This window comes from Lipotes vexillifer, unplaced genomic scaffold (genome assembly GCF_000442215.2).
Source record: "Lipotes vexillifer unplaced genomic scaffold, Lipotes_vexillifer_v1.1 scaffold570, whole genome shotgun sequence".
Classification (NCBI taxonomy): Eukaryota; Metazoa; Chordata; class Mammalia; order Artiodactyla; family Lipotidae; genus Lipotes; species Lipotes vexillifer.
Window position 1 is genome coordinate 3,354,250 of NW_006777801.1, and position 10,791 is coordinate 3,365,040.

General features: G+C 37.7%; 1 protein-coding gene across 3 annotated transcripts in view; it reads left to right on the forward strand.

Moving 5' to 3' along the window:
* The window catches only part of LPGAT1 (lysophosphatidylglycerol acyltransferase 1), a 61,801-nt gene that overhangs the window by 46,736 nt on the left and 4,274 nt on the right, over window positions 1-10,791 (forward strand). The window lies entirely within an intron of this gene.

The following is a 10,791-nucleotide window of genomic DNA, read 5'->3' on the forward strand; positions in this document are numbered from 1 at the left end:
CGGCATGTGGGATCTTCCCGAAACGGGGCACGAACCCGCGTCTCCTGCATCGGCAGGCGGACTCTCAAGCACTGCGCCACCAGGGAAGCCCTAGACCTTTCTTTTTTAAAGTGTTTGAGGTAAATGTGTATAGGTACTCATATCAAAAAATGATGCTGATAGGACCTGGATAGAATTGATCGCTTTATAAGCCATTTATCTCCTCGTCAAAGATCTCAACACATGGCAACTAAGTTACTAAGGGAGTAGTTGGTCCCAAGGAAGATCACAATTGCCACAAAAGCCCGCCTTTAAAGAGGAAAGCTACTCAAATTACATATCCGTTGGAAGTAAATAGGTAACATTTTCATAGGTGTAAACCATTAGAGCTTTCAAATATGAAAACAAAGTTAGGGCTTCCCTGGTGGCACAGTGGTTGAGAGTCCGCCTGCCGATGCAGGGGACGCGGGTTCGTGCCCCGGTCCAGGAAGATCCCACATGCCGCGGAGCAGCTGGGCTCGTGAGCCATGGCCGCTGAGCCTGCGCGTCCAGAGCCTGTACTCCGCAACGGGAGAGGCAACAACAGTGAGAGGCCCGCGTACCGCAAAAAAAAAAAAAAAAAAGTTAACCATCGCAATAGTCTACATAGAAAACCCAAGAAACTGAGTTCACCTTCTATTTATAGAGTTTAGCAATCTTGATATAAAATCATCACAGAAAAAAATAAATATTATCCCTTTTTACTGACATAAATAGAAAATGTAATTTTTTTAAAGATACTTATCTGAGAAGCAAGAAGACTATAAAGTATCTACCAATAAAACTTAAGAAAAAATGTAGAAGACTTTTATGAAGGAAAATATAAAACTGCATCGAAGAACATGAAAGACCTGAATAAGTGGAAAGAGATACTGTGTTCATAGAGAGGAAGGCTGAAAATTATAGAGATGTCAGTTCTCCCAAATTAATCTATAAATTTAACATAATTGCAATTACATTATATCCAGGAGGATTATGATCAGAATCCAGGAGGGTTTTTCTGGAAACTTGACAAATGGTTCTAAAATTCATTTGAGAGAGTAAAGATAAATGAATAGCTAAGATAGTGTTGAAGATGAACAAGAGAGAGGAATTCTTCCTACCAGATGTCAAGGCTTAGTGTAATTAAAGCAGTGTGGTATGAGGGCAGGGTCAGATCAATGGAAAGATTAGAAAAGCCACATTTACTTGGGAACATGTGTATGATTGATGACTTTCTAATTATATTTCTTATAGTTATAAAGGTGATATTTGAAGCCCATCCCATAAAGTAGTGTTACTTCTTAGATACTGCATTTAAATTCTGAAAAACACAATCAGCGAGACATCATATACCATATTTCACCCATTAAGATACATATTTTTTCACATGTTAACATCTCTGAAACTGAGAGGCATCTTAAAAACCAGTATAATAAAGGCTTAGTTATAATTTAATTGTATATTTGGCATGCAGCACTTAAAAGTCCAAACAGTAATTGCTGCCTCTCCCCTGTCCCCCCGCATCCCCCCAAAAAAGGCAGCGCAGTGACGGCTGAATGGTTGGTATTTGACTGTTGACAGTGAATGCCTCTAGGGAGGGAATCTTACTTCTCTTTGTACTATTTTAGGCCTTTTTTTTTTTTACAGTGTGAATGTATTAATTGAAAAAAGAAATTGCCCACAATTTAGAATTTTGGTTTAATAATCATTTGAGTAATTGCAATAAAAGCATTTTCGTCAGGTAGTTATAAGAATTTAATAAGTTCACATTTAAAATGCATACTATTTAATAGATACCAAATAGATTTTACCCCTTTAAATCAAGGTATTGAAATGCTCAAATTATATAGTCTAGATTTTCATATTCTAATGTTTCATCCATAATTTTTGTGAGGCTTAAATTTCTATAATAATTTTTTAGTATAAAATCTAGAATAAAGTAGAATATAATTAATATAGTAAAAATCAGTTATTCAACATAATGAGGTTTCACGTCACCTTTTCCCAGTAACTGTGAGTAACACTAAAGTGGTTCACACCTAAGTGGTATACACAGGTACTAATGATGCAGGTTTAGAGGTTTACCACCCTCAGCCCTGGCCCCCAAATTACTTATCTGGGAGTGAGGTCATTAGATTGCCTCTTGAACTAAAAGTGGCTTTTTTCCTCAGGAGAAGGAAACATTGTCCTGCCTTCAGTTTTTCTTGTGGGCCTTTTCTCTATCAGCACTTATAATTATTGCTCATTTCACCTCTACTTCTGGTTCTCTTCTTCCTGTCTGCTTTTCTTGTCATCTCTTGTTTTCTGTTGCTTTGCCTCTGGGCCCTAGCTTTTCCCTGGAAAAGGCTGGATGTTTTAGTCATAAGTCACTATTCAAAGCTTCCATTTGGAAAATGGAAAGTTACACATTAAATTTAATCTTCAAGTTTTTAGTTCTGCTTGACTGATTTTATTAATGTTCACCACCCCCAAGTTCTTTTTTCTTTTCTGCCCCAGCAGTTGTTTTCCCTTTTCTTTAAGAAAACAAAGCATTTTAGTTTGGCACCATTCAGGATGCTGATGGTATTAAATAAGTGGTCTTAATTGAGGTTTGACTGTATTATGGATTGAATTCTGTGTTTCTGTAATGAAGTTGAAGATTTGTCATTTCAAATAAGATAAAATCTCTATCCTCTAGTTAGAAGATATGCTTAATTTCTTCTCAAATGTTTATAAGAAGTTATAGATATACATGAAAGAAATTTTTAATGTTAACATAGAACCAAGACATAACCTAAGATCTGATTTGCTAAGTCATTTTTCAGTATATGAATCTGGATATAATAAGCTTTGGAAATGAAGTGCTCTGTCCCACCGTGTTGGCCCTCTGGGGGCTCACCATGTCTTTTTTCACTTTCAGATTTCTCTAGAGTCAAGGACAATGCCTGCCATTGGTATTCAAAAAATGCTTTTCGTTTTCTAATTTAAGTTTTGTTGGAAATATTATGTCCCCCAAATTTTCAAAAAAATTCTTAGAGTTTAAATTTTAAGTGAATAGTGGTTAAGCATAACTCTCACTGATCATTATTTATATTTTAGTTACTTAAAGTCATTGGATTGGATCTGAGAAGTAGAAAGGGCTAGCTAGGTCTCTTTGTCTAACCTTCCATTTAATACAGGAATACACACACAAACATACAGAGATTACTTAAGTATAGACCTTCTCTAGGAGCCTGTTTTTAGTCCTCTTTTTTTTTCCTGTGGAGATTGAGTCCATAATAGGAGACTATGTAGCAGTGGATCCTCTGTAGGTGTACCTCTAGCTCCTCAGTCTTTCTGCCAAGTTCCAAATCCTCACTTAACTTCCTTGCCTCCACGTGGATACCCTGTTGCTTCTTCAAACCTAATATGTCTAGAACTGAACTCATTTTCCTTTACACCAACTTGTTTCTCCTGGCTTTCCAATTGGGTTTTATGGTGACGTCATTCTGCCCTCACCCAGAATAAAAATTTTGGAGTTCTTTGACTCTTCCACTTTAAAATTTTATCCTCTGTCTCAAATCCAGCCGCCAGTTCCTATGAAAGGTACCTCTGCAATGTTTGTTTCTATTTCCTCTTCTTATTTCAGTGCCATAGCCTAGCTCAGATTTCATTACTTCTTACCTGGAGTATATTTGCCTATTAAATATTCCCTTTATTGACAACCCTCAGAATGGGAGAAAATATTTGCAAACGAAGCAACTGACAAAGGATTAATCTCTTAAATATACAAGCAGCTCATGCAGCTCAATATCAAAAAAACAAACAGCCCAATCCAGAAATGGGCTGAAGGCCTAAATAGACATTTCTCCAAAGAAGATATATAGATTGCCAACAAACACATGAAAGGATGCTCAACATCACTAATCATTAGAGAAATGCAAATCAACACCACAATGAGGTATCACCTCACACTGGTCAGAATGGGCATCATCAAAAAATCTAGAAACAATAAATGCTGGAGAGGATGTGGAGAAAAGGGAACCCTCTTGCACTGTTGGTGGGAATGTAAATTGATACAGCCACTATGGGGAACAGTATGGAGGTTCCTTAAAAAACTACAAATAGAACTACCGTATGACCCAGCAAGCCCACTACTGGGCATATACTCTGAGAAAACCATCTGTCATACAGAGTGAAGTAAGTCAGAAAGAGGAAAACAAATACCGTATGCTAACACATATATATGGAATCTAAAAAAAAAAAAAAAAAATGGTTCTGATGAACCTAGGGGCAGGACAGAAATAAAGACGCAGACGTAGAGAGTGAACTTGAGGGCATGGGGAGGGGGAAGGGTAAGCTGGGACGAAGTGAGAGAGTAGCACTGACATATATACACTACCAAATGTAAAATAGCTAGCTAGTGGGAAGCAGCACATAGCACAGGGAGATCAGCTCAGTGCTTTGTGACCCCCTAGAGGGGTGGGATAGGGAGGGTGGGAGGGAGGAGTATGGAGATATATGTACACATATAACTGACTCACTTTGTTATACAGCAGAAACTAACACACCATTGTAAAGCAATTATACTCCAATAAAGATGTAAAAAATATATTCCCTTTATTGATATTGATACTTCACCCTATGTTATTTATTTCACTGCTATTCTCCTCTTCCTAAAGCATGGTACCTTTTTTTTTTGTTTCTTTTCTTGTTTCTTTATTCCTTTGTTTCTGTCTTTTTTCTTTTCTTTTTTTTGTTATAGATATTGGTGGGACACTTGGCAAAATTTGAATGAAATCTGTAGATTGTAGATTAGGTAATAGTATCAGTGTTGATTTCCTGATTTTGATCATTGCAGCATGGTTATATAAGAGACTGTTCTTGTATTTAGAAAATGCTCATGGGAGTGTTCAGCGGGCACACCATCTGTAACTTACTCTCAAAAATTGGGGAAAGAGCATATATATACATACATACATATATATGTGTGTGTGTGTGTGTGTGTGTGTGTGTGTGTGTGTGTGTGTGTGTGTGTGTGTGTGTGTATACATATATCAGGAAATATATATATGGAGAAAAAGAATGATAAAGTAAATATGGGAAATAATGATATTTGGGGAATCTGGGTGAAGCATATATATGAATTCTTTGCACTATTTTTGTAACTTTTCTTTGAATCTGAAATTATTTCAAAATAAAAAATTATTTTAAAAGTCATTAGGGAGATATGGAAAAATCTCTGTACCTTCCCCTCAATTTTGCTGTGAACCTTAAACTACTCTAAAAAAAAAAAAGCCTTAAGAAAAATTTTAAAATGTCATTAGACTCATGGAAAACATAATAGTGATTCTCTTAAGCAAATATACCAATCTTATATTTTGCTTACTGGATAGTTCAGTTCATTCAGCAAGCGTCTGTGTCTCAAAGGACGTAATACGGAAAAAGATATAATAAATAAATTTGAGGTATAAACAATGCCATCTCATTGTTTATGCCCTCAAGTGCCGTGTTAGTTTGCTATGGCTTTGACTCTTTCAAGGAGCAGGACTCAAGGGGAAGGCGTAACAGGCTCAATTGTCCCTGACTGTGAAGGGAAGCAGTAGTCTAGGTGCTGAGTATTTGCCATCTCCCTTTCTACACAAACCTTAAAAAGTCACTCAAAATTCTCTCCTATATGACCCTAGGTTTGCTACCTTAGACCCTTGGTTTATTCCTCTATTAAAGTGGAAAAAAGTTTATATCTGAGTTGCTGAAATTTTTTTTTCACATAGCTGAGTGGTTTTTTTTTTTTTAACCTTTCTAGTGGATGCAGGAGGAAGCTACAAATATTACGTTTTAGAATGTTGAGGATGAGGCCTGAGCAGCTTACCTAAGGACGATGGCCCAAAGCAAAACTTCTGGGAATTGAGTGCTGGGAGATCTTCTGATACGTTAAATTTGACAGGATCTGTTCTTGTCCATAAATCTATTTTTGGTGACAAGTAGTTTCTGCATTTCTGAGTTATTCTTGTCATACCAGCCCTGGTGGTGTCAGTTAACTGTACCTGTGGTATTGTGGCTGTCTCCAGATGGCACCTCATCATGTTTTATGCTGGCGGATTACTTTGCATTTAATTCAGTTCAGCAAACTTGAGTTCCCACAAAGGAGCAGGCACTGATGTGCACATGGGTATGCAAAGATGAGTATAGCACAGTCTGATAGAGGAAACAGACACATAAGAAAATAAATAGAACGTAAACTAATAAGCATAGTTATGAAGGACAGTGTTGGCACTGAGGAGGAATTATTAACTGTAGGAGAGGAGGAGGAGGAAGCCAAAGGAGCAGAGGACAAAGGTAGAAGAAAGCCAAATCCTTATCTTCCTTAGTAGGAAGGCAATGAATACACTTTAAATTGGACAGTCTAGCATGTTTATAAGCAATGTGGAAGTGAACAGCAAAAGAAAGTTGAAAGGGGTTGTATCTGGGGAACAGGGATCTGACGAGGGAAAAAAGTAGGTCTATTGTTTTTCATTGTGAACCTTGTACTACTCTGATTCTTGAAAGCTATATGCATATTGTTACTCTGTTAAAAATTTGTTTTAAGTATTTTAATCGTACTGACTCTTTTAGGACAGCTCAAGTGATGCCTTTTCCATGTAGCCTATGTCATAAGTAGACATGCACACCCCTTCATTTAAACTTACACAGAAATTGTTTAAACTCCTTATATAACATTTACCACATTCTGATTTTAGACTTTTTGCTTGTCTGATCCCTCTGCTAGGTTATTAGGTTTTAGAAAAAAGCACCAACAGTTTATCTTCTTCAGTGCTTATTAGCTCCTAATATGTAGTTGGCATAATTGAATTGAGGATTTAGCCATGGTGTTTGTTAGCTTACGTTTGGGAGTCTTTGTGGCATGAAAATTCTAGTGAGAATGTATAAGGTGCCAGCTAAGTATTATTTTATATCTTTTTTTTGAAAGTATAATTTATCTAGTGCTCTTAAATCTAATACTGTGGATTTCGGTGGAATACTCTGTGTTTAAGAGCACATTCTGGATTACTGATAATTTTTATTTCTTGAAAATTAAGAGCTAATGTTTCATTGGATAGCTATTGGTATTGGAAAGATTTGTTTCTGTTATTTATTTATATTCCACAAGAACTCCTTTTATTTGATTCCAAGAGGACTGGTATTCAGTGAATTTGACACTCTGCCATATTAGAAGATTAGTTGTTTTAATATTTTAATCCCATGGTGACCAAAGAATCGGAGTAATAGAGGTAGATTGCTCTTGAGGGAGCATTTGGTCTGCCCTCCCGGCTGCCTCCTAAGGCAAGAGAATGTCCCAGCTGCTCTAGGCGAATGGAAGGGTAGGTTTTCGGTTAAAACAGAGCCCCACTCCCACACTCACCCCATTTAAAGCAATAGGTACTTCACCAACCTCACCACATTCTTGCAAGAGTTTAATTGGTAAACCCAAACTTCCTCTATTAATTCAGCCTGATATTCAATGTCACTTTTCTCCTTATAAAGATGCTTTAAATACTATTTCAGGAAATCAGGAAATTCTTTTTCTCTCTTTCTTTCTTTCTTCCTTCCTTCCTTTCTCTCTTTCTTTCATTTATTATTGGCTGGGTTGGGTCTTCGTTGCTGTGCGCGGGCTTTCTCTAGTTGTGGCGAGCGGGGGCTACTCTTCGTTGTGGTGCACGGGCTTCTCATTGCTGTGGCTTCTCTAGTTGTGGAGCATGGGCTCTAGGCGCGTGCATTTCAGTAGTTGTGGCACGCAGGCTCAGTAGTTGTGGCTTGCAGGCTCTAGAGCGCAGGCTCAGTAGTTGTGGCTTGCAGGCTCTAGAGCGCAGGCTCAGTAGTTGTGGCTCACGGGCTTAGCTGCTCCGCAGCATGTGGATCTTCCCAGACTGGGGCTCGAACCCGTGTCCCCTGCATTGGCAGGCAGATTCTTAACCACTGTGCCACTAGGGAAGCCCAAGGATATTCTTTATCTCTATGGTTCTTTCTTAGTTATCCTTAGGTTGATTAGACCTGCTTTTATATTTATAGAAATAGTATATTTTTAGAGGTTAAAAAGTAATACAGGGCTTCCCTGGTGGTGCAGTGGTTGAGAGTCCGCCTGCCGCTGCAGGGGACACAGGTTCGTGCCCCGGTCCGGGAAGATCCCATATGCCGCGGAGCAGCTGGGCCCATGAGCCATGGCTGCTGAGCCTGTGCGTCCGGAGCCTGTGCTCCGCAACGGGAGAGGCCACAACAGTGAGAGGCCCGCGTACCGCAGGAAAAAAAAAAAGTAAATAATACAAATAATTTCCCAAACCATTGGACTGTACCTAGTGTGGTAGAGGTGAATAGTTTAAAGAGCACTACTTATGTTAAAAAACTGTGTTAAGACAGTATTAGATTATCTAAAAGTAAAAAGTCAGTAATTTGTAATACCATTCATTTAAAAAATAAAATTTGATTTTTAAGTTTAAATTGTTAATTTTTAATTTTAAAACATTCCCTACATTAACTATACTACAATTAAAAAAAAAAAACAAACACTTCCACGGAAGAAACAAACAAACAAAACATTCCACTAGTATCAGGATGATGTTAACTGACTTTCCTAAAAATCCAAATATTAAGGACATTTAATTTGGCAAAAAGAAAAATAAACAAATGATTAAATTTCCTGAATACTTATATTTCCTGCATAGCTCTGGGCATCTCCCTGTGTCCGCTGGCTTTATTCTGCTGGAGTCTGCCTCATACATACATAGTTCAGGGGTTACCCAGAGATCTGAGTGGGGATTATACTCAGAAGTCGTGGCTCCCACTCAGTGCTTACTTCTTTCTGGGATTCCTCACTTTACAACTGCTATGGTCACCCTAATCTCTGTCCTCCAATTCTTCAACCAGTAAGACTTAACATAGGGGAACTATTCTCAGGTTAAAAGCTATAAAAACTGGAAAACCAGTGCCATTCCTGTCTGCCAAGTGTTGACTCTGCTCCAATATCTGCCTGCCTTTAGTCACTCTCCAGTGCCTTCCACTAATTACTTTTTGCATTTTGTCCAGAATTTATAACTGTTACCTATGAATTACTCTACAATTACAAGAAGCAGAACGCCTCTCGTTTTTTTTTGTTTTTTTTTTTGCGGTATGCGGGCCTCTCACTGTTGTGGCCTCTCCCGTTGTGCAGCACAGGCTCCGGATGCGCAGGCTCAGCAGCTATGGCTCACGGGCCCAGCTGCTCCGCGGCATATGGGATCTTCCCCGACCGGGGCACGAACCCGTGTCCCCTGCATCGGCAGGCGGACTCTCAACCACTGCGCCACCAGGGAAGCCCCTCTCTCATTTTATTTTAATAGATGTTAAAGATCACAGGGAGAGGTGACTTTTAAGAGGTGAAAGAATAGATTTTGCTCTTAAGTATGCCCCCCGTTAACTTCTCTTGCCTTTTAAAGTAGTACTGCATTGTGCCAAAATGACTATAAACATAGGCACCAAAGTCACATGGCAGAACTTACTCACATGTTTATCTATGATTCAGAATATTTTTATTAAGGTTAATATTAAAATGAAAACATAACATATCTATTTTCTTAAAGAGAGCTCATAGATGGAGTCCCAAGAATGTGTCCCCAAATTGGCATATCCCAGTTGTGAAACGCTGCTAGCCATCTTCTATTGCCTGAGTCAGAGCCTTCTGATTTTATTATTCTCCAGCTTAAAAATCTTTCTGTGAGAGGCATTCTCATAAATTGCTAGTATAAAGTGGTATAATCTTTATGAAGACAATGTAGCAACATCTTTCAAAATTACTAATACATTTAGCCTTTGACTTAGCAGTTTCACTTCTGGAATTTTATCCTATAGATATACACATATGAATGGACATTTGCACTGTGTTATTCATTGTAACATTGTTTATAATAACAAAAGATGAGAAACTGCCCATCAATAGTGAGTAGAGGAATTTAATGTTTACGGTATATTAAGAGATTGCAATGAAATTAGAAAATATTTTTAACAGAATGATAATGAAAATATGATCTATAAAGATGTATGGGATACACCTTAATCTGTGTTTAGAGGAAAATTTATAGCCTTAAAAGCTTCCATTAGAAAAGAAGAAAATTGAAAATCAGTGATCTAAATATCTATCTCAAGAAGTTAGAAAAAGAAAAGTAAATGCAATCCAAAGATAGTAGAAGACAGGGGATAATAAAGGAGAATTTACTGAAATAGAAAGCATACAATAGAAGGAATAATGACACCAAAAATAATTGGTTTTTTCAAAACACTGTAAACTTGATCAGCTCCTGACAAGGCTGATCAAGGGCAAAAAAAAAAGGTCCATGTTACTGATATCAGGAATGAAAAAGGGGACATTACCTCAGATCCTATAGCCATTAAAAAGAAAAATTAAAGGACATTAAGTGCAGTTATTTCAGAGCATCAAAAAGAGGGAATACTTCCTAGCTTGTTTTGTGAGACCAACATAACTTGGATACCAAAACCTGAACCAGGGATAATATAAGAAAGGAAAATTTATAGGCAAATCTCTTACATGATTATAAATATAAGACTAACCCAGCAAAATATTTAAAATGCATCATATTATATACTGAGAGCATACATTCCAGGAATGAAAGTTTGGTTTAACATTCAAAATCAGTTCCTTTAATTAATCACATTAACAGAATAAAGGGAGAAATTATATAAGCATTTCGGTAGATGGAAGAAATTGATAAAATGCAGCTCTTATTCTTGATAAAAAAGAAAACTCTTGGGCTTCCCTGGTGGCGCAGTGGTTGAGAGTCCGCCTGCCGATGCAGGGGACACGGG